The sequence below is a fragment of the Neomonachus schauinslandi genome, chromosome 14 (genome assembly GCF_002201575.2).
Source record: "Neomonachus schauinslandi chromosome 14, ASM220157v2, whole genome shotgun sequence".
NCBI classification, from domain to species: Eukaryota; Metazoa; Chordata; class Mammalia; order Carnivora; family Phocidae; genus Neomonachus; species Neomonachus schauinslandi.
Window position 1 is genome coordinate 25,855,591 of NC_058416.1, and position 24,244 is coordinate 25,879,834.

General features: G+C 52.3%; 1 protein-coding gene across 1 annotated transcript in view; it reads left to right on the forward strand.

Moving 5' to 3' along the window:
* The first annotated feature begins 1,633 nt into the window (after positions 1 to 1,633).
* Positions 1,634 to 24,244, forward strand: part of ZBTB7C (zinc finger and BTB domain containing 7C) — a 106,564-nt gene continuing 83,953 nt past the window's right edge. Inside the window, exon 1 of the mRNA XM_021686110.1 lies at positions 1,634 to 1,849. The gene's annotated coding sequence lies outside the window, so the exon portion shown is untranslated. The remainder of the gene's footprint in view (positions 1,850 to 24,244) is intronic.

The following is a 24,244-nucleotide window of genomic DNA, read 5'->3' on the forward strand; positions in this document are numbered from 1 at the left end:
CTTATGGGTGCACGACAAACACTTCTGAATTGATACCGACTCCATCCAGGTCATGTGTTGGCACTTTCACCTACCGGGTCTGGGGGTGGAGTATGGAGTTCCACATGATTGGATATTTAATTAGTGACTTTGTGGACAAAGGGATTTGACTTTTCGTTCTTTGGCTTGGGTGTTCCGGGAATACCTGGTTTTTGATAAAAAGCTATGGAGTCACCCAATCTTGGAAACTGTCCACCTGCCCCAATTAAGTGCTTCTCCTTCTGAACGTCAGTGACTGACTCCCTGATGTTGCAACCCCTCCACACTCGGGCTCCGTGCCTCCCTGGCTCTGTCTCTCCACACTGCCATCCATGACCCTCCCACCAGAGCAAGGAGGGCCTGGCCAACTCATTCCTGCCCTCCTCCCATGGGTATTTACAGCTTTAGAAGCACAGAGAGAGACCCTTCTTGCCTTCCTGAAGCAATGTTGCCTGCCTGGCACAGGCTTTCTGCAGGGCGTGCCCCACGAAGGAATGAATCACTAACACTGGAATTTTAGGCAGGGGGCACCTGTTGGAGGAGATATTTTAGTCTGAACTGTCTTCCTGGGGTTCTTGACCTTCATGGGCTGACCGACCTGTGGGATTCACCTTTGGCTTTGGGGTGCTTTACGGCTAGGGGCCTGCCCTTGGACTAGTGGCAGAGGCCCCAGAGGGCCAGAACTCTGATTGGTCTTCATTTTGTGCTGATTCTCTGTGGCACAGGGGGCCGCTGATCACCAGGGAAGAAGAGCTCCCCTTGGCTCCTCCCCCGTTTCTGAGGAGAGCCAGCCTAGACAGCAAGGGGTTAATGAGGATTTCCCCCCCAGGTGAAAGACGGTTCCAGGGGAAAGAGGGAGGATTGGGGCAGGAGCCTCCCCAGCTGGCAATTTTCAAAAAGGGTATAGTGTGTGGCTTTAAGGAACAGCTTGAGAGAGGGTGATGGAGCCACACCTCTCTGTGATTGGTGGTTGGCCCCAAATGTGGACTGTTGGATCTCTGGTTGGCATTTCTGAGTCAGTCTTAGAATGGAGACAAAGCAGTGGAGAGCCTGCATGACATGTTTGTGGCGGGGGCATCCTGGCAGTGGGCGCCCCCACCTCAGGCCTCCCCACTCCCTGTGGGCCAAGCCAGCTGGACATCACCGGGGGAGGGAGCTGCGGTTCTGAGCCTTGTACTTCCTGCACTTTCCTCTTTTTTTATTTGCCACTCGAATGCGTCCGCATGCAGGGTTTGATTTGGTGAAGTTACACTCAAGACCCTTAGAGAAGAAAACATAATTCTAGTAATTTTATTGGACTTAGGTTTCAGGCAAATGGAAATAAAATTGCCTCTAAAAATAAAAGACACGCAGAATTGAGTAAAACAACAATAATAAAAAGCTGCCCTGATTTGAGATAAGTGGTAAGGTATTTTGTGAAATATTAGAGGGAAAAATAAATAAACGAGGAGGCCCGGGGGGGGGGGGGGGAATCCCTCCTCCACCACCCTTGCTTTCATTTCTGCTTTACCTTTACAAAAGAGCTTCATTTGCGTGTTATAAAGTGAAGCACAGAGCGTCGCTGGTGAAGTTGGTCCTTGTCCCGCGCTTAGCAGTACAGGTGGACGACAGGGGCTGCCTGCCAAATACTTTGGTTGGAGGGAGGGGTGGGAGTGCTCTCTCAAAACCACTCCTGGAATGGCTTAACTCGCCCAGCACGAATCAATGACAACCTCCCGCCGGCTGCGGCAGGCTCCCCTGAGCAGCGCTGCCGCGTGGATCCCCAGCCCCGGACCCTGGCGGCGCTCAGGACACGGCCCGGGCACGAGCGCGGCGCCCCCGGCGCGGCCAGGTGGGTGTGCGGCGGCCGGGCCTGGGCGGCTGGGAGCGGGGCCCGAGATGGGACGGCGGGGCGGCGGAGTGTGGGGGGGGGGTGCTGCGGGAACCCCTTGGCCCCCGGGCGTGCGCTCCCACCGGCCGGATAGGAGTGGCGGCGACGGCAGCAACTTCAAACCCGCGCCGGGGCCGGACCGAGGGTGCCGTGTCGGGGACACCGGGGCTGCCACCCCCCCTCCCCGGGGCTGACGGCGGGACCGGCGGCCGTGTCCCTCCCGGCCGAACGCAGGAGGGAGTCTGGAACTCCGTAGGGCAACTCTCCTGGCTTGCTCCGTGCCCCGCCGCCCCCGCGGGCAGCCTTCGGTGGCGGAGAAGAGGGGACAGCGAGGCGCGAGGGCCGCTCCGGAAGGGAGTGGCGGACAGACACGGATCGTTTAAATGCCCTCCCTCCAAAAAAGCTCGGGCTTCCCCGGTGTCAGATGCAAAACTTGGGGGGGAAACAAAGCTGGAGATGACAACTCGGGGCAGAAGTCGAGGTCCGGACAGGGGCTGAAATGAAACTGGGGACTGGCAGAAGTCGCTGGGCGAGCTGGAGGGAGTCGCGTCGCGATCCCCGGGCTCGAACCGCCGGCCGGAGCTGGGTGGACGGGGGGACCCTTCCCGGCGTTCCGGCCTGCGCCGGGTGGGCAGGACGACTCCCTCCGGCTGTGGAGGCCAGCGGGGGTCTCGGAGCCCCCGGGATGGCCGGGAGCGGCTGTGTGCTCCCCCACCCCTGCCGGCGCCGGGTTCCCTGCTGCGGGCGCGACGGCGGGCGGCGGGCGGCGGGCGGCGGGACTGGCCGCGGAAGCACTCTGCGGAGAGTGCCGCGCCGAGCGTCCCGAGTGCGGGCACAGTTTTCCGCGTGCCTGTGCTGAGGGCTCCGGGGTGCATCCGGTTCGGTTGCCCGCCTGAGTTTCTGGCTTCTGTTGTCCTGGCTGTGGGCAGGTGGGCCAGGGACGACTGCACTCTTTCTTTGGACCCCTGGTGCCTGGCTGCACCGGGGGCAGCCCCGTTCCCACGATTCGTTGGCAGACTGTTGGCATACCCCTTCCAGTCCCTCTAAATGCAGAATTTTGAAAATGTAAAGGAAGCGGTTGAAACAATCAGGCAGTTTTCTCCAGAGTTGATGAAATGTTTTGTGGGAAGGAAGGGGAAGGCCCTGCCAGGTTCAAGTTTAAGCTCCACTCCTTCACCCTGTGATGTCCTGGGGGATTAGAAGGGTCAGGAACTTTCTCTGGATAGATCTCCAGGAAAGGAAAGTAACCTGGCTGTGGCCCTCGGTCCTTAAAGCCCAACCTGGGCTGAAAGGGAGAAGAAAGCCATCCCCCCGCCCCTACAACAGCCGGGGTCAGCCAGTGTTCTGTCTCTTGGGGCTGGTGTCTGCTACTCTCCTAAACTCTCCCAAACTACCACACTTTAGGGCAGGTGTCTTCATCATCTGCATTTTACAGTTGAGGAGAGACTGGGGCCCAGGGGTCCCGCTGAATCCAGTGCTCCTTACCCAGAACCGTGGGACACCAGTGCCACACCAGCCTGGGTTCCAGAACGTCATGAAATTGGTAGATTTGGATCCCACCAAGCACCTCCGAGACCTTGGGGAGATGCAGACAAGACTCAGTCCTGAGCCCCCACCTTGGGGCATCCACACAGAGAGATGAGGCTTGCAGAATAGTGAAACTAAGTGGCAAGTAGGCTGTCCTCCACTGACTGCCAGGAGAGCCCCTTTGGAATCTGAGCACAGGCATTTCAGCAGCCAGAGAGTCAAGAAGGGCTTCTGATCAGAAATGGTATTGGGGCAGGACCTTGAAGGAGGAAGACCAAAGGCCAGGAGGTCGCGCAGAGCTCAAGGCCTATCCTGCCACGGTGGTGCTGGGAGTAAACGAGAGAGGCTACGAGGCTACGGGGCAGGGAGGGGGGGATGGGACATCCAGAGACCAGATGCTAGACTGTGCTTGGCACATGTTATCTCCTGTAACCGCCATCACCTGTCAGATATGAACCACTAGCCCCACTTTGCAGATGAGGAAATTGAGGCTTAATGGGGTTAAGTCCAGCTTATCCGTGATAGAGCCAGGAATCAAAGCTGCCCATTATACCACACATCCTTTAGAATCTGATACTCCAGTTGGGGAGGCAGGAATCCCCCAATATAATTCTAGCACAACATAAAATAATATGTAAGCGTTACAGTAGTAACTGTTTTGAACCTTAGTTTCCTTCCACTCAACCAATCAGTCATTTATTCAACAACTACTGTATTATCTAATGTGTGATTCCAGGCACCATGCTAAGTGCTAAAGACTTCAGTAAGTGAAGTCCGACCTGGTCCCTGCACTCTGTCAATGGGAATAGCAGTAATACATCCTTCAGTGGGGATTGAGTGGATTTATTTATTTATTTTGATTGAGTGGATTTAATGAGACAATTCAGGGGAGAAGGAGAAGTGGCGGGAGGCCTGGGCGAAGAGGGGGGTGGGCAGTTGGAAGGATGAGCTGTCCCCATGCTGCAGACACAAGGACTCAGCCGTGGCTCAAGAGGACGCGGTGGAGTGGGCACGGTATCCAGGCAGCTTTCTGAACTCCTGTGGCTCTGGTGATCAGTTTACGGTTGTGGGTTCCGAGATGAGCTTTTAGTTTTGGCACATCCCAGCTGGAGATGACAAGCTGTGCAGCCTCCAGGAGGACTGGCCCCTCTCTGGAGCAGGGCCAGCAGGGCTGGGAACTGCCCCCAGAGCATCACTGTCCTGATGCATCAGCCCCTTCTCCGTGGCCGGGGTGGCGCTTTCCACACACACACAGGGCCGGAGCTGCGACTCCCAGCCCTCATCTGACCACTGGGGAGGCTTGTCTGTGTTCCCAGGACTTGGTGGCAAAGCCAGCACTAGAAGCCGTGTCTCTTGGCCATACTAGCCTGCCAGGGCGTTTTAGGGTTCAATGGCAAAGACCCTGTCCCACCTGCTTGTACCCCCACATCAGGGCCATTTCCTGATGCTCCTGTCCATCTCCATTTTAGCTGACCTGACATATCTGTCCTAATAAAATGGTGGCAGATGAATCTTTGAGACAGAGCAACCATAAATATTCTAGGCCATTTGGCCTATTAACTCTCCTTCCATCCTGAATGGTGTAATAGGTGTAAGATCACTACCTCTAAAATCAACTCTCACTTTTGTGAGGAAGGTAAACTGCTAAATCTTGCCTTGAAGCTAAACCCATCTGAGTGATGTTCTGGGGCCTTCCTTCCTTGGAACTGATACCGACTCTTCCAGGAGGACAGTTTTTTCTTCTTTTTTCTCCCTCTGCTCCCCTTTTAAAAATCTGTTGTGTTTGGGGGTCACAAGATCATACTGCATTCCGTTTTGATGTCACGGTGCCTGAAAGAAAGGCATTTTCTCCTGATATTGAGATTACCAGCCTGGTAAGTGCGGTGAGCACCCAACTGGCTGTCCTGTGTTTGCAGCAATTACACAGGTGTATAATTGCACGGGGATGTTTGTTTGCTCAGCCCTTGCTCAGCCCTGCAGGTTGGGCCAGGGAGAGAGCTGTTCAGTTTATTTTCCTTTGGCTGGGAAATGCAGAGATGAATAGAGGGAGGGGAATCTGGGGCTGAGAGATTGTTGCCAAGAGCAATTTGGAGTCTCCTTCATATTAGTCAGAGATTGTGTTTTTCCTTTCTGAAGCTGCCCCCCTCATAGTAACTTCCACGAAGGATTTTTTTTCCCATTTGTGTGTGTGTATGTGTGCACACGCACACATGCGTACTTGTTAGTTTTTGTTTTGATTTTTAACTTGTTGGACTTCTCATGACTTAGCACACACACACAAAAAATAGCTTGGGGAATGGGGTGATGAAACGGGTCCTTTATACAATACATTCTGCATGTCATTGCTTAATAAATTTGAACAGTGATAGACCCCGAGGTATTATGATGGAGTGAGATGAGTAATTCCTTTGAAGGGAGAGTTTATCTTCAGTGGATGACTTTGAAAATTGCCACATAATTTAACTTTCCCTCGGCACATCTTGAGCCTGTGTTTAGAAAAAGAGGAATGTGGGCTGTCTTCTGTTGAACTCTTTTGTTCCGTGGGGAGGCCCCCCTCCATCGGTGCCTGGCCTGGAAGAAGACTCGGCCCCCTTCCCTCTCATATTCACCCCTGCGCCCCCTCCACCATGCAGGAGGCCAGCTAGAGAGAGGGAAGCTTCCCCTAAGGGGTAAGAGCTCTTCCCCCACGGTGGCCTGGCTCGCATCTGCATGGAGGACAGAATAGGAAAGTTGGCATGGGCAAAAGCCTGCCCCTCCTAGGGGAGCAACCTGGGGTAGGATGTTCTGCATTAGCAGAGAAGTGAGTTCATCCTCTGAACAAATGGAGTGGAGCAAACTGGAAAAATTGCCTAATAATACAGTACACGATCTACGTCGGCTTTTTCAAATTAGATACAAACCAGAAGCAAATGTACACGTGACCCTCCCAAATGATATCATAGAACCGAACTTGGCACACTCCTATTCCCAGGGCTCCTGCTTTTTGGGCTATGGATTCTGGCTGACGATTCTGTTAAGCTGTTTCTGGAGCTAACAGGTTGGCCCGTTGGTCTTTGTGAAGTTATGGGTAAAGGCCACTGGCGAGGGGACGGTGACCCCAGCTTTTGTTGGTACCTGCCTTCCTTAAGCCTTGGGGAAGTCTAGCAGAGGATGCATCTGGTAAGCAGAACCTAGATACCTGGAAATTTTCTAGGTTTTTAAAAATACCAGCTTTATTGACATATAACTAACGTGCCATATAATTCACTCGTTTAAAGTTGTACAATTCAATGGCTTTTAGTATCTTCACATTTGTGCAACCATCACCACAATCGGTTTTAGAACATTTTCATCCTACTAGACAGAACTTGGTACCTATTTAGCAGCCGCTCCCCATTTCCTCTCAACTCCCCAGTTCTAGGTCACACCAATCATCCACTTCTGCTCTAAATAGATTTGCCTACGCTGGACATTTCATATCAACGGGATCATATAATATGTGGCCTCTCATGACTGACTTCTTCCCCTTTGCATAATGTTTTCTTTTCTTTTTTTTTTTTTAAAGATTTTTTATTTATTTATTTGAAAGAGAGAGAATGAGAGAGAGAGAGAGCACGTGAGAGGGGGGAGGGTCAGAGGGAGAAGCAGACTCCCCGCTGAGCAGGGAGCCCGATGCGGGACTCGATCCCGGGACTCCAGGATCATGACCTGAGCCGAAGGCAGTCGCTTAACCAACTGAGCCACCCAGGCGCCCCATCATAATGTTTTCAAGGTTCATCCACTTGTAGTCTATATCAGTACTTCGTTGCTTTTTATCTGTGAATGATATTCCTTATATGGATAGACCACATTTTATGTGTCCATTCCTCAGTGGATGGATGTTTGGGTTGTTTCCATGTTATACTCTTTTTTTTTTTTTTTTTAAAGATTTTATTTATTTTTTGACAGAGAGAGAGACAGCGAGAGAGGGAACACAAGCACGGGGAGTGGGAGAGGGAGAAGCAGGCTTCCCGCTGAGCAAGGAGCCCGATGTGGGGCTCGATCCCAGGACTCTGGGATCATGACCCGAGCCGAAGGCAGACGCCCAACGACTGAGCCACCCAGGCGCCCCCCATGTTATACTCTTATAAATAATGCTGCCGGGAACATTCACGTCCAGGTTTTTGTGTGGACATAGGTTGGCATTTCTCTCGGGTGTTTACCTAGCCCTGGAAATGTCGGGCCATACAGTAACTCCATGTGTTACCTCCTGGGAAACCGCCGCACTGTTTTTCACAGCTGTGCTATTTTACATTCGCCCCAGCAGTATATGATGATCCCAGTTTCTCAACGTCTTTGCCAATACTTGGTAATATCTGCCTTTTGATTATAGCCGTCACACCTTCTGAGGGTCTGTGTGCCCCAAGAGGCAACACCCAGGAAACATTCTGGATCCCGCTTAGTCGAATTTGCTTGCCAGACTTGTAGCGAGCGCCACCTCGACTTCTTGGTCGTCCTGCATGGCTGGTGGTTCATCTGCATGTTCCAGAGGTCTCTTGCGGTTTTCCCTGTGTGCTTCTACAGGACGCTACAGGCTCCCACGGTGTGACACAGGGGTTGGTGTTCTCATTGTTTTCCTAAGGCATGCTCGAATGCTCCAGAGAGCTGGCCGTGGGGCCCACTGCCTCAGCCCCACTCTCTCCAGCTACAGCTGCTGATGGAAAGCCAGGCCCTGGGGAGGGAAGAAATAGGCCTAATGGAAGTGGTTCTGGACAAGTTGTTCAGTGTTTGGGACTTTGAGTGGAGACTTAGTGGAGATCCTGATGTTTTTATCCCATGGAATGACCCCTTTGGGACCACAAAGAAAGCTGTTGGAGAGCCCTGACATCTTAACCAGTGGCAGCTAGACGATGCAATCCTACCTCCTTCCTTTCTTGTTGGGGCCTTGAGTTGCTGGCAAGACCCACTGATTCATCCAAAATTGCTTGATGTGGCTGAGTGCTCCATTTCCCCCTGGTGGCTCAGCTCCATGCTGAAATAATTTTATCCCATTTTTATACCTGTGGGACTGACTGGGGCTAGCATTCCTAACAAAGATAAATTTGAGCTGAGAGGGATGGGGAAACTCACCTAGCTTGAAAGACTGCCAAGGATTACAAAAAATTACCCGTTCACCAGAACATACTGAAGTCCTCCTCAGTGGCCATTCTGGGGCACCATGTTCAATACAAGCAAACCTCAGTACCAGAAATTCATTCCAGTAGCTTCTGGGAAGTCATTGTCATCGACTTTGGCTTGTATGACCCCAAGAGCTGCTGGGATCAGGCTCTGCTACTAATTTACTCTTCACCTTCAAACCAATGCTTAATGCAGCAGTTCCTAAAGCTAACTAGAGGTGATCATCTATGAAACCTTTTAAAAGATTACAGGTGTCCCGGGCCCCACTTGGGAAGAACTGAAGAGGAGACCAGTTGCCTGAAAGGTGGTTGTGATGGAGACTGAGGACACAGGTTGACCTCTCTGGGCCTTGAGTTCCTTTTTCAAAATGAGAAGTTGGATTAGATTGGTGTTCTTTTTTTTTTTTTTAAGATTTATTTATTGATTTGAGAGAGAGAGAGCAGAGGGAGAGAGAGAATCTCAAGCAGACTCCCTGCTGAGTGCAGAGCCTGACTCTGGGCTCGATCCCATGACTCCGAGATCACAAACCCACAATCATAACCCGAGCTGAAACCAAGAGTCAGATGCACAACCGACTGTGCCCCCCCAGGCACCCCTAGTTTGGTGTTCTTTAAAGGGATTCACTGAACTGATCCAAAACAGTTCTGTTTTTGCACAAAATTTTCTTTGTACAAGGGGGCTTCTACAACTAAAAAAAAAATTGAGAGATCCCTTGAGTAGATGATTCCTGAAGTTGAGCTATGACAATTCTGAGCATCACCTTCCCAGAGGACATTTCCCAAATATCTCCTATCGATGACAAGTTGACTAACATTCCATTTCTGTCCTCAATATGCCAGCACATTTTAACCAGAGAGGCAGCCTGAGGTTAATCCCCAGAGGTACAATTTCAGGGCTCTTGATTTGGATGCAGGAGTGTTTTGGATAGGCCCAAATTCATGGCACGTAGGTAGGGAGGGCGACCCCACCTCCAACCCTGTCTGCAAGCTTTGCCTCCTGACCCTCCCCGCACTAGGGCTCTGCCCTCATCTGGCTGCTGGGAAAATGCTTCTGTCATCCCTGGTCTCAGCCAGAGACGTGCCCTCCTCTTCAACTCCCACCTGCATGGAGCAGGCCAGCGGAGGAGGGCAGGGGAGGGCTGCTTTCCTCGGAGATCTGAGCTCCACGCTCCAGCCCTTGGCTCCCACCCCATAACCCTAACTGGTCAATTCACAGGACAGCTGTGCTCCAAGACTGAAATAATCACTGTTTATGAAAGCTGTTGCAGGGAGGAGGAGGAGGGAAGGCAGGGTCGCATTTCTGCCTTCCAACAAGAGAGGCCAGGTGAGGTCCAGAGCCCTGTCCCTCCCTTCCTGGTGAATGCTTGCACTGCTTACTGCTAGGACATGAGAGCCCTGCTTTGGGGTGTTTGAGAAATTTTTTTTTTTATTCTAATGAAGGAAGAACCTTGAAGGCTCATTTGAATAGGGATTAATGTCTCTGTGGCCTGGACCTGCAGAGAATGAGAAATTCTAGAAGGGTAGAAGTTGCAATAAAAGGAAGCAGGCTTGATCTGCCACCTTCCACTGATCGGGGAGGCCTCCTTGGCTGGGGACACGTGTTTGGGGTAGGTTTCTGGGCATCGCTGTGTTTTCCTTTGGACAGTGTATGTGTGTGTGTGTGTGTGTGTGTGTGTGTCCTCAGTGAACATTCCACACTAAGGACATTGACTACCTAAGCTTTGAGCTTCCGACCAGGTGACAGGGACACCGGGGAGTTATGAACCACCCTGAGCGTCTCTAGCCCAGCTTTTCCTCACTCCGTGTTGGCAATTTTTGTGGAGGGCAGTGAAACAGGCACTTACTGTCCACTTTTTCCTGGTGCTTGCATGCTCTTCTTTCACACAGCTCAAATTCCTCCACCCCCTGGGGCCTGCCCAACCGGGAATTATTCTGTGTTCCCAAGTCACCAACCCGCCACCCCCCCCCAACCTTCAAAACTCTCACTCAGTCCTCTCCCTCTGATGATCTGACCCAGTTATTAGGAGAGAGCCAGCTCTTTGTGCTAATTCACATTAAGGTGTGGAAGACACTGGCTGCCAAGTTACCCCTCTTGGCAGGGCATCTGTCTTTGAAAGAGGGGGCATGCCAGCCCACGTTTCTAATGGTGGGTCATTGGGTATGAGAAGGAAGAATACATAACTCTGGGCAGAGCAGGGGGCAGTTCTGTTCTGGAACTACTTCCATCAAGCGACTTGTGATGCCTGGGCACAGATGTGGCCCCGGGGGGTAGGGGCAGGGGTTGAGAGGAGGCTCAGTGACCGGAACCAGGGCACCCTGGGCTGCGCTGCAGAGAGAACAAGGCAGCTGAGAATGGTTTCCCTGTCTACAGGCCAGGGGATTGCTTCAAGGTGACCCAGGAAGGCTGGGGAATGAATAAGTGAGGGCAAAGATGGGGCTAAGGGGCTCTGCAGAGGACACAGGCCTTGGGGCAGTGAGTCCCTCAGCTGGCACTGTGCACAGCCAGCGACGGGGTTCTCAACTCGGAGGCTCCCTCCTCCCTGCCCTCTCCTGTCGGGGCTCGCTGCAGAGGGGTGCGTCCCCGCACCAGCCCTGCCCTCCCTCCGCCCCCACTCCCGTGGTGCACCCTCCGAGTGAACCTGGCCTCCAGCTTTTGGAAGCTTTTCCAATAACATGGTGATGATCTCTTTGCAGACCCAGGCAGCGGAGAGAGGCTGAGCGTCAGCCAACCCAGAGCCTGAGTCTGCGCTGAGATGAAAGACCGGGCCAAGTGAGCCCCTGTGGAGGGAGCCAGGAGAGGGCGGGTGGAGCCCTGGGTGGAGGGACTGCTCTCTGGTCAGTGGGGCCACTGCAGGTGACACCTAGCCAGCAAGGACAGAAGTGGCCAGGCCCTGTGCAGCCTCCAGAAAGGACAGGGTTGCAACTCTCGCCCTCGCCCTCCAAACATTGTCATTCGTTTACCCAGTTAGGACCAGAACTTGAAATGAAGCAAGATTCTATAGAGTCAAGTGTTGCACTTGGCTGAGTGGTCTGGAATGATGGTGCCATCCAGAGTCAGAGCAGAGAGTGAGAGGCCGAGCCTTCAGGAGAGGCTTAATCAAGGTGCTCCGAGCTGGGGCTCAGGGTGAAACAGTATGGCACAGAGGCTCTGGAGCCCGGGCCAGGTGCAAGCCTCAGCTCTGTCGTTTGCAGGCTCTGTGGCCTTGGCCAGTTACTTAACCTCTCTGTGCTGTGGTTTCCCCATTTGCAAGAAGGGAATGAGACGCCCTGGGGTTGCTGTGAGGACCAAACAAGAGAGGCCCTCAGTGCCCAGCCTATAAGCATTGGCCTTCACCATTTGGGCAGGATGAATGGTGATGCATAATGATAGCCCATTTCTGCAGGTGGCCATAGGTGACATGAAGCTGGAGGGGGGGCATCCTTTGGCCAGGATCTCCCCTGGAGGCTGGAACCATTTGAAATTTTGGAAATAAGCTGAGCAGCACCCTGTGGGAAACTGGAGATGTGAGTCCACTGTCGGTTTCAGGTGACTGGATTAAAGCCCCTGGTGGTCATGCTGGGCAGGGCTGGGCTCTGAGCCCTGCTCTGATGGGGCAGAGGGGGACAGCCCACTGGGGCTGTCTTTAAGTCCTAGGGTGTCCCAGGGTAGATTACAGATACGGTTCTTCTGGCGTGTTTAATAAGAAACTCCTTAGACTTCTGACAAAATCCTGGTCTGCTCTCAGACTCTGTCAATTTCCCAATGATAGTGAAGGATGATCATATCATGGGTTTTTCAAAGTAGTTATTACCAGGTATCAAATCAGAGCAGGTAATAAAGGAGGGGGCGATCAGCGTGAGAGATAATAAAGGAAATAGAAAACATCAGTATAGAAACACTTAAAATGATACCCTCTGAAGAGATCAAATGTTCTAAAAACAATGTATCACCAGAGAATGGCCCTGGCCAAGTTTGCAAAGCTTCCCAGAGCATGCGTTGCCGTGCTCGTGGCCCTGTGCTGGTCCACCCTGGGTGCCCCGGTCTTGGCGGGGCCCTGCCAGGATCACTGGCCTGGAGCGCACCAGGGAAAGCGTTCTCCGTGTCACACGTTCTTAGAATGCACCATGGGCTTCCACAGTGCAGCCACACCACACCAGAGGGACATCTGCTGGACATTGTCTTCCGGGGTTGTCTGGGCCGGGTCAATGCCCTGGACGTCCAAGTCCACTGGGGCCACCAAGGAGGAGAGGCAGACAATGTCGGAGTGTCAGAAGGGTTTCTTGCTCCAAAAGTTCTTCCCCACAGATGGCAGAGCCAGAACATGGGTCTACCTACCCCAAAGACCACACTCTTGCCATGGCCTTGATGGCCTCTTGCAATCATTGCATTGGTACAATGAGCACTCTCCATTATGCTTCCCCAGCCTACTGTGACCTGAGTACCAGGATGGAAAAGTCCCAAAACAAGGTGCTTTGAGTGGTGGTTTCCCAGCACAGAGGGTTGTCTGTACTCCCTGGGATCAAGGGGCTCCCCAGCAAGGGGTTGGAACCAGTGGCTCCGGGGGCGGGGCCCGGGGGGCAAGAACGGATGTCTGGGAGGCAGCTAAGAGGAGACACACCTTTGAGGGCTGGGAACCTTGTTCTTTGGGACAGTACTGAGTCCCGAATCCCATTCAGGAGTGAGATCACTTCTGTGGCTTCAACAGCAGGAAGCATTTACCGAGTGAGAATCCCTTAGCCTGAGTTCCAGTCTCAGCTCACACTCATCCACCTTCAGCCCAGTCACTGTGGACTTCTTGGAACCTCTGAGCCTTGGATTAATTCATCTGTACAATGCAAAATTATAGCTGCCTTCTGAGCTGATGAAAGAATTCAAAAGATAAATTATGCACCACATCTAGCACAGACTAGCCATAGTTTGAAAATAGTTTTAAGCTCAGAACTTCCATACAGCCAGTCTCTGGGCTTGACTCCCCCAGCCCCGCCAAGAGCCTCTGGTTTCCCCAGTGGCTCCTGTGTTCTGCTCGGGACCCTGGCCCTTCTCCTCCCACCGCTGCGGAAGAGCGAGCGCTTCGATCCACAGCTGCTGCTTCTACCTTGACATGGCCCTAGGTTTCCTCCTGATTGTCCCTATACTGGGACAGCTGCTCTTACTAGAGCAGAGGGGCTGGGAGAGAGGGTGACAGCGAGGGGCTTTCTCCCCAACTAACTCTAAAACCCTTCCCTTCCATTTTGTAAAGAGGTGTCTTTGCTTTTGTGTTTTCTCACTCACCTCTGCTCCTTTTTTTTTTTATTTGTTAATTTCTTCTAGAGGGAGAGAGACAGACAGTGAAAGAGTGAGCATGCGTGAGAGCGGGGGAGGGGCGGGGGGAGCGGGAGAGAGAGACTTTCAAGCAGACTCCCCGCTGAGTGCGGAGCCCGTCGGGCTCTATCTCACCACCCTGAGATCATGACCTGAGCCGAAATCAAGAGTCAGAGGCTTAACCGACTGAGCCACCCAGGTGCCCCCCTCACCTCTGCTCCTTGAGGAACTGCCACCCCTCCAGGGTCAGCTTAGACAACTTGACAGACACCAATCAGTATCCCATGACTATTTCCAGTGCTTCAACCAGTGAAGGCAAGTGCCTTGGCCTCATTCCCGAGGTCCTGGGACCAGCCAGCCACCACCCCCAAATCCCCTGCATCACTGTGCCCCAGACGCTGTGGTCCTCACACTGGTAGGACTTCTGGTAGCTGGCTCTGATGGCCAGGCCTGCAGGGACGGGCATGCAGACTCTCTCCCATCCCCTGCACCCAGCCAGCTATCTGTAATGATGATGAGTATAATCAATAATAACATAAGCGATAATTTAGTAGTGGAAGCATCTGAAAAAGGTAATTAGCAACAAAACACCGCGGTTCTCCAAGATAGTTGGTTGCATTTTGTTTGGCTCTGGGGACTATGGTGCAGATGATGTTCCAGCATAGGCTGTTGGCCGCTGGTGAAGGTATATGCTACCTAGTATCTCCTAACGCATTCGCATGGGGGCACCCGTTCCCGCCTCCTCCCGTCCCAGGCTCACCCAGGGGTCTCAGACGGGCAGACAGACTGCAGACTTTGCTTGGTTCTTTCCTCAACCCTGCAAAGTTCAACATTACTAGGTAGGGGTCACCACGCCCCAAAGGAATGGATGCCAATTAAAGGGGCCCAGTTTGCCTGGAGAGTTGGGGAGATAGTACCCAGTCTGTGATCCCCAGGTCATGGGGTTAACATGACAACTGAAATGATTCCTCGCAGACAGCTTTGCCTTAATTGGCATTTTTCCTGGCTGGCTGAGACCTGCAGGAAAGAAACCATCTCACTGTCCCCAGGCTACACCACCTCCTGTCCATCAGGGACCCCAGAGCTGAGCATCATACATAAAATACAAGAGAAGCAACTGTTCATATTAATAAACAAGAACTCTAATGTATATGAATTCGTGCTTTACAAGTTAATTACTAAAAACTTAATAATTGCTAAGCAGAACTGTATTTTCAGGAAGCATCTTGTAGCGTTTATTTCTATATCCACTGTTCTTCTAGTGCTTCGAGACTGAACTAGAGAGTTAATGCTGAGAGCTACAGTATGAATTATATTCGGTGTTGTAGTCCCCGCTTCTCCAAGGCTAGGGTGGGGGGGCAGCTGGCCAGAAGGCAGACTTGAGTATGAGGACGTTATTAGGAGTGCCCCGGGGAATCGACTCCCACAGGAGGCTCAAGGAGGGAGCTGGAGAGGCAGAGGAGAAGCTGATGAGGCAGCCCCAGCACCTTTGCAGGCAAAATGACCCCCTCAGGTTTGTCCCAGGTTGGGCCAAAGTGCCTTGCCTTTATAGAGCCTTTTAAAGAGTCGCTGAATGTGGGCGTCCCTGGACAGGCATGACTTTGGGTCAGGTGGCTCTGCAGCCCAGGCAGTCCTGCTACAGTGCTTCTGAGCTGAGGGCTGACCACTGACTCCTCAGCGGCCGGCACCACCAGTGAGTCTCAGAGGGGGGACGGAGGTGGCTCATCTCTGTGCCCTCTGCGGTCTGTATATGGCTCATCTTTCTCTGGAGACAGGAAGTATATCCCAGAGGGCTCTCTCCTCCAGCTGCGGCCCCTAGCATGGAGCCGAGCACATAACAGGTGGTCATAAAGCAGTCAGTGATCCATGTTGAACTACAGACATAGGCGGCAGGCTTGCTGGAGGTCTCTACGCCCGGGGACCCGCCACCCAGGCCACAGCTGTCAGGAGGGAGATGCTGCAGCTTCGGGGTCAGTCCGTCCAGACCGAGCCCCAGGGACAAGCTCCCCCGGCCCCACCCCTTCCCTCTGCAGGGAGTCAGGGTCTGAGAGGGAATAGTCCAACTGTTTGCGGGGTGGGGATAAGACCATGAGTTACATAAGCTGCCGCCATTGTGTCTGTTCACTCACTCGTTCGTTCCTTCATTCATTCACTCATTCATTCATTCTTTCGTTTACTGAGCACCTCCAGTGAAGCTGGCATGGTGCCACGGGGGCCTGGGGTGTGGGCAGCTTTTCTTGCATGTGGGATGGACTGTACGGACAGCTGGACGGGAATCCTGGGCCTTGATAACTCCGCTGTCTGGAACACTCCCGCCCCCGCCCAATTCCCAGGAAATCTTGCTCACGGTCCTGTGGCCTCTGGTTGTCTGCTCTCACTCGGAATGCCCCCGCCCTGGTTCCACCCCTTGCACTTTGCTGCCCATTCCAGATGCTTCACCAGAGCGTGTTGTAACAGATTAAGTCAGCCCGATGCCTGTGCTCCCAGCCTTCACCAGCCTCGCGCCATTCTGGGTCCTCTCAGTGAAATCGGCTTTCACTGCCCTGCTGTGGGGGTAAATGGCAGCACGTGCTTGGAGGACCCTTCCACCGGGGACCTGGCACAAGGGCAGGACAGCGTATACGGTCTCCGCCTCACCCCCTACACAGCCAGCTCCAGCAGTCTGTGTGCTTCTAAAATAAAATAAAATAACCACTACGTCTTCATAAGAGAGAAAAAAATGAGTAACAATCGAGGAAGTCCCAAGTCGGAGAATGGTGATGTCAGTGTTCTCCCATCCGCTCAGTTGAATATTGTACACCATGAAAAGGACAAAGGCAGACACTGCCCAGCACCATGGAAGGGGATTCATGAAGCACCATTAAAAGAAGAAACAGAGCAAAGCTTGCGCTGCCCACAGGGCTCTGCGTCCACTGGGCTGTGCTGACATCACTGTGGTCCGTGCAGATCCCCCTTTCCACACCAGATCCACTGGCGCCCTGCTGCATGCACCTGCCCCAGCACGTGCAGGAAACCTCCGCAGACTGTAAGCCCAGCAGGGACTGTGGGGTCTCACGGGGCCCCAGGCACAGGTCAACTCACGCTTTAATTCTCCAGCCTCTCTACCACTGCACAGGGAGGAGGCGGTCTCCCCACGGCCACCTGGAGCCCTCAGGACAGCAGAGCCCCTGTGCTCCTGGTATAGCCCTCTCTCTTTCTCTGCACTCACTTTGGCACCAGGGACCCACAGTCCTCAGCCCCCTCCTCTAAGCCCTAATTTCACAGACTCCAAGGCGCCTGCCTGGCCAGGTGGGGGCTCACAGCACTGTTCTTGCTGTGTCTCCGGCCACCCATTGCCCTGCAGGATGAGCTCTTTCATTCAAGCCAGAGCTTCCATGCGAATGACTGCCCACCAGCAGGCAGCTAAATCCACAATCGCATTTGTATGGTTGGCAACACGGGGAATGCCTGGCTCAAAGGGAACTGAGAAACTGGTGTAGTGTGAGTAAGTGTGAGTATGGGGTGGGGGTTCTAGTGTGTGCATTTTAAAAATTGCCCTTTTGTACTGGATACCATAAATATATATATATTTTTAAGTGAGGGTTAAGCTAGCATTGAAAAGGGAAAAAAAGGGATGGAGCAGCTGCAGAAGATTGTAGAAGGCTGATGATACACAGCAGGAGCAGCTGGTTGGCGTTTGCTGAGAAGGGGAAGGTTCTGGTGATGGTGGCAGGGTCCGGGCTGACTGTGAAGACACAAAGACATGGAAGCCTCAGAGTTGCTCATGGAATGATTTTGCCCCTACATGGGTGGTCCGCCTTCTCTTTCTCCCCCACCCATTTTTCCTGGATCATGGCCTGGCTGATGGCCTAGATCTCTGTCTCTGAGAGATGGCTCTCTTTTAACTGGAGTGGAAAAGAAGAAGAGCGCTCCCAGGCCAAGCTCTGTGGGAAGAATAGGAGCAGGCATGGGAAGTGGCTGGGACCGCATTGGGAAGGCCATGCCAGCCTGAAGGTCATGGCAGAGACTCCCCAGGTGCCCACTGGACTCTTCTGGAACCTGCCAGAGCCCATCTACAGCCACATGCCTTCCCTTCTGAGCTGATGCTCCAGGATTCAAGAGTGGAAACTTACCATGTGCCTTCCCAGCACCCTCTGCAGGCACGTCAGGGAAGGCCTGGAGCTCACATTATGTGTGCATGGTGCCAAAAAAACCACGTAGTTCAGTCCCCAAGCAAATCCTTGATGGATTGATGGGAGGATGAAGGTCAGCACGGTCCTGACCTTTGTTTGGAGTTGTACAGACCCACCTGCTGGGGGACAGGTTAAGTCTCCTTTGCTTCTCCCCCACACTCCTTCCCAGTGCTCAGTCCCATAGCTTGTCTGGCTAGCCCTAGTTCCAACACGCATCCTGGATCTGACCATTTCTCCACACCTCCCCTGCCACCTCCGGCGGCCCAGCACCCTCCATGGGCACCGGATCTCCTGCCTCTCTGCCCCTGCTCTGGAGCTTTCCACACATTCTCTCTCCCAGAATCATCTTTTTAAAACATAAATGGGATGTCTGTCACACTCCAGCTTCAAACTCTCAGTGGAACCCATTGTAATTAGACTGAATTCTAAACTCCTTACTGTGGCCTAAGTCTGTGCTACTCAGAGGTTGGTCCTTGGACCAGCAGCTTGGACCCCACCTGGGAACTTGATGGAAATGAAGTATCTCAGGCTCTTCCCCAGACGCATTGAATCAAAATGTCTGGGCCATGTGCACGTTGCCCTTTGAGAAACACTAGCCTAGGAGACCCGGTGAGATCTGCTGTTTGTCCCTTTGACCTTACAGAGGGTCAACACCCTGCACACTCAAAAGGCCCTTTCTGAGTCCCCAAATAAAGGAGACCCCCCCCGCCACCGCTACTTATAATTCTGTTCTTTCATTTTATTTTCTTTGGAGTGCTCCTCCCCATCAATGAGATTATTATTTACGTTTTTGTGATATCATATCCCTTCCCACTAGAATGAAAACTTCATGAAGGTCAGGCCCAGCCAGTCCTCCTCTCCACTGTGCAGATTCCCAGCCTAAAACAGTCCCTGGAGCACAGGAGGGACCCAGTCAAACCAACACACATTTACTGGGCACCTGTGATAGACCTCCACAAGGTTCCCCAAGCCCACTGAGAGTTTGTGGTCTGGTAGGGAGGACCCGCCTGTCACTTGTGCAAGTTAATTCGAAATATAGGAGCTGGGGGCGCCTGGGTGGCTCAGTCGGTTACGGCTCTGTCTTCAGCCCAGGTCATGATCCTGGGGTCCTGGGATCCAGCCCCACATCCAGCCTCCCTGCTCGGAGGGGAGCCTGCTTCTCCCTCTCCTCCCTACTTGCCTGTGATCTCTGTTGCTATCTCTGTCTCTCTCTTTCTCTCAAATAAATAAAATCTTTTTTAAAAAAATATGGGAGCTGACTACTAATGAGAAATGTCCCCAGTCCCCCAAAGTTCATTTGGTTGGAAAATGAGAAGGAAAGGGATGTGCCTGGTCGTTTTAGGGAAGGAATGTGTGGAACATAGGTCTTCCAAGAATGTGGGGTTGGCTGTGGAATGAGGACGCTTGCCTGTTGGGCTTGTGGTGATGTTCTGGCTCCTTCTCACTGGGTGGAAACAATCAATCTTCAAAGATTAAGAAGAGCAGGCACCAGTGTTCTTCATCACTTCAATCTAAATGGAAACAGGGCACTGGGAGAGAAAAATACTCTTTAGCATAGAGCCATGGTTCTCAAAGCATGTTTGCCTGGACCAGCAGCATGACCTGGGGCCTTGTTAGAAATGCATAATCTCAGGGGCGACTGGGTGGTGCAGTTGGTTTTTACTCAAGTCATGATCTGAGGGTCATGAGATCTAGCCCCGCGTCGGGCTCTGTGCTCGGTGCAAAGTCGGCTTGAGATTCTCTCTCCCTCTCTCTCTGCCCCCTCCCTTCTGCGTTCTCTCCCCCCACCCTCTCTCTCTCTGTCTCTCTCTCAAATAAATAAATAAATCTTTAAAAAAAAGTGCAGAATCTGAGGCTCCACCCCAGGCCTGCTGAACCAGGAAGTCTGGCGGAGGGACCCAGGGATCTGTGTGTGAAGAAGCCTCCAAGTGAGGCATCTAATGGGCACTGGATTTTGAGAGAGTGATGTGATAACAATAAATCTCTTTTTACAAAAATATGTACAGTAATACATTTGTTATAGAAAATTTGGAAAGTTGGAGAAGTACAAAGATTAAGGGATCAGTAATTCTACCACTCAGAAATAAATTAGTATTATTAATATTTTGGTGTATCTTCTCGCAACCTTTTCTAAAGCACATGTGTAATTTTTTTTATTTTATCCAAACTGGGATTCTGCTGAACATTATGGTTTTTTCACTTAGCAGGTTAGCTGTGAGCATCTCCTAATCATTCATAGGAAACTCATTTTAATTGCCTCACGCTATTCACGCAAATATACCACAATAGCTAAACATTTGGTTTCCAGTTTTCTCTAATGTAAATAGCACTAGAACCAACATCTTGGCTCCAAAAACCTGGAGATTTTCTTTTTTTTTTTTTTTACTATTTAATTTAAAAGACATTTTTTTCTTTTTTTAAAGATTTTATTTATTTATTTGAGAGAGAGGGAATGAGAGAGAGCACTTGAGAGTGGGGAGGGTCAGAGGGAGAAGCAGACTCCCCGCCGAGCAGGGAGCCCGATGCAGGACTCGATCCCAGGACTCCAGGATCATGACCTGAGCCGAAGGCAGTCACTTAACCAACTGAGCCACCCAGGCGCCCCAATTTAAAAGACATTTTTTAAGTTTATTTATTTATTTAAGTGATCTCTGCACCCAACGAGGGGCTCAAACTCAAGACCCCGAGATCAAGAGTTGCATGCTCCTCCGACTGAGCCAGCCACCACCCCAAATCTGAGATTTTCTTAGGATAAAATGCTTAGAGAGCAATACTTAGGCAAACACTGAATACTTTAGGTCTCCCAATGAACATTTTACTATTAAAAATTTTAAAAACAGGTGTATGTAACACATGGAAAAAAAAGTTAACGTATCAACCCTATGAAGAGCTTCCAAAAACCTTAAAGAAAGGCTCTCAGTGCCCTAAAAGAGGGAAAAGGAACTGACAGCTGACCAATGTGGGATTGCATGTGGCAAATGACCAATTCGCTATGGGCAATCGTTGCGCCTCATTACTGCTGAAAAACCCCATGTTAAATCCCCACGATTCCACCTTTTTTTTTTTTACTCATCTCTTTCGCAATGCTGGGTCAACATAAATAAATAAGAGCAGCTGGGGCTGGCAAGCAAAGGCCAAGTGAAATGGATACTCCCACCCATGTCTTCTGCAAGGAATATAAATCTGTACCGCCATTCTGGAGACCAGTTTGGTATGTTTTTATTTATTTATTTGAGAGAGAGAGAGAGAGAGCATGGGTGCTCGAGAGCGGGGTGGGGAGGGGCAGAGGAAGAGAGAGAAACTCAGGCAGACTCCATGCTGAGCCCGGAGCCCGATGTGGGGCTCTATCTCACGACCCCGAGATCATGACCTGAGCTGAAATCAAGTCAGTCGCTCAACGGACTGAGCCACCCAGGTGCCCCCAGTTTGGTATGTTTTTACTAAAGCTTCGCTCCACATGGATGGCTCCCTGGACGTCATCAAGGCTCCATCCACAGAGCATGTGATGCCCAGACGCTGTTTTAAATGCTTCCCTTGTGTTGATGTGCTGTCCCTGCACAACCATCCAGGGCAAGGCTGGTTATTATTTCCATTCTACAGATGAGAAATTGAGGCCAAAGCAGTCAAGTAACTTGTCTACGGTCATACGGTGGGAAAGCAGCTGAGCTAAGATTCGAACCCAGGGAGTCTCCCTTTAACACCTGTGAGTTTAACCTCCATGGAAGGCTACCTCTCAATAGGGCTGAAACTGCTGGACAGAAAGGCTAGGGGACCCTCCCTGAGCCACCCAAGACCTTAGCGCATTCATTCATCTCTCTCCATTACCTTCCATCGGCTGACCCGGTGGGGGGTTAATAAGGAAAGACTCGTGGTTTATAAAGAGCTGAGAACTTGCTTTGTCCACGGAGGGACTGGTATGCTCTGGGATAGCCTGTTTCTGCTTGGAAATAGAACCGGGGTTTCCATGGCTGCTGGGTCTTCGGAGTGAGGGCGGTAGCTGGCTAGACTCCCAGCTCTAACCCATCCCCAGGACAACTACATCACTGGAACCTTCAGAAAGGAAAAAATAAAGTCCTTTCTCAGGTCACAGCTTTTTCCTCAGGAGCTCAGAGGTGTGCTCAGTACCATGGGAGAGGCAGAAGACTCCCAAAGCACAGCCTCTGCCCTTGAGGAATATAACACCCTTGGGGGCAGTTCAGACCTGCTCTCACAACATGACTGGAGAAGAGCTACATGGGCTAATTGATGCAGGCCCTGTGCTTTCTCTCTAAAGACACAAGCTTCTGGTAGGGTTAACCAGGAAGGCTTCCTGGAGGAGGTGTTACCTGAACGGGTCCTTGAAGGATTTCAACAGCAATATACAAGGAATGCTAGGAGCAAACCCATGGTGGTGGCCGGCTCGGGTGTCCTCAGAAAGTGAACATTCCAGATTGGCTGGATTAGGAGGTCTAGGTAAGGGAGAGGCAAGATCCAGCCAGAAATGTCCATGGGGTCCCCACAGAGGAGGGCTTCGAGGGACAGCTGAGGAGTGTGGCCTGTGTTCTTATCTTTGTGTCCCCCAGCCCCCAGCACAGTCTGCAGGAGTCCCTAGGACTTGCTGAGGGCTCATCGTATGTTAGCAAGTGAGCAAGTGATGAAATTGAGTGAGTGATGGGGACCCTGCAGGCGGAGCCAGGGAGGGTCGTGATTAGAGCGAGATCTTGTTAAGATAGGTGTTGCTCAGCTCTGCCGATATGAAGAGAAGTCCCAAGCGGGGAGGTGAAGGACAGGTAAGGTGATGCCCAATAGAAGGGGATTGTGAGGCACCGAGACTAGGAGGAGAACCTGCTAGTGCTGGCTGAGGCCATGGCCCCTGGGAACCCACTGACAGGTGTGTGCTCATCCTTTCGCACCTGCCAGGATCTCTGGGAGAACGGCCACGCCCCTTTGGGACCCTGCCAGCCCAGCCCTCACCTAGAGACTCTGCTGGCCACTAGATTTGGCCCTGGCTCCTGCCTGGGTCTCGGAGTGTTTGCTGGGTCACCTCTGCAAGGTAGCCTCTAAAAGCCAGGTGCCTGGGACTTCACCGGGGGCAGGAGACACGGGCTGGGAGAGAAAGGGCTATCCGTGTCAGGGTTCTCGGCCAAGGGTGGTTTGGTTGTGTTTGAAGAATGGGCTCCACGTGACAGGCAGGTTGGAGAAGCCCGCTGGCTCTTTGTCATCCATGCCCTGGTACTGTCAGCTTCTCCCGGGGTGACAGCAGTGCAGAGGCCAGGCTTGACCAGCATCTCCCCACATGGGGCAGTGAGAGGACATGGGCCTATAAGGGGCTGGCTCTCAGTATGCACTGGGATTGAAGATGACATGCACAGAGGGCCAGGATTAGGCAGGCAGTGGCCAGGACAGCCGGCAGAGGGGACGGGTGGAAGCAAGGACCCTCTGAGGCTTAGAGAAGGGGCAGGAAGCAAGAAAGCCACTGGCAGCGGGGAGCAGGTCGTGGCAGCTTCAGGAAGATGAGCACCTGGCTGGACCCAGCGCCACCAACATAGAGATGGGAGGGGACAGTGACAGGAAGCAGCAAACCCAGCAGAGACGGGGGCAGGAGCTGACTTTGGACCCGACAGGCCTTGTTTTCAGCCATCCTGAGGACTGAAGGGGAGGTAGCCTCAAGATTGATCTGGAAGCATCTGGTGTGGATAGGAGGGAGCACATGTCTGGGAGTTTCTCTACACTCTGCATCAAGTAGTGGGATTGCTGGGTCGGAGGACAAACATGTGTCCAGCTTCATAAGATGATGCCAAATTGTGTCCCGATGTGGTGGTACCCGTTCTGGCTCTCCCGGCTGTCTCTCGGCTCCTAGTTGCCCCGTGTCCTCAGCAATAGCGTTGGATATTTTCTTGAACTCCTCTCCTGCCCAGTTCTCCTGCCTCCTGCAAATTTACATCCAGACCCACCTGTCTGAGATCAATCGCAGCATTATGATGACCACTGTCAAGGACAGAACGACGGCCTCTGGATTACCAAGTGATCCCAGGATCTCCAGAGCACAAAGGGCCTTTCACGGGACATTACAGCCCTCCTTTTACAGATGAGTACTCAGAGACCCCAAGTGAAGGGGGACTTGGCCCTGGTCTCAGGCCCCCCGGCCGGCAGTGTGTCCCCAGCCACCCCGTGCACAGGTGAGCAGTCAGCTTCCTGGTTCAGCTCCACCGTGGTGGCCGGGAGCACACCTCGCCCAGGGAGCAGGCAGAGCCGGTTGTTA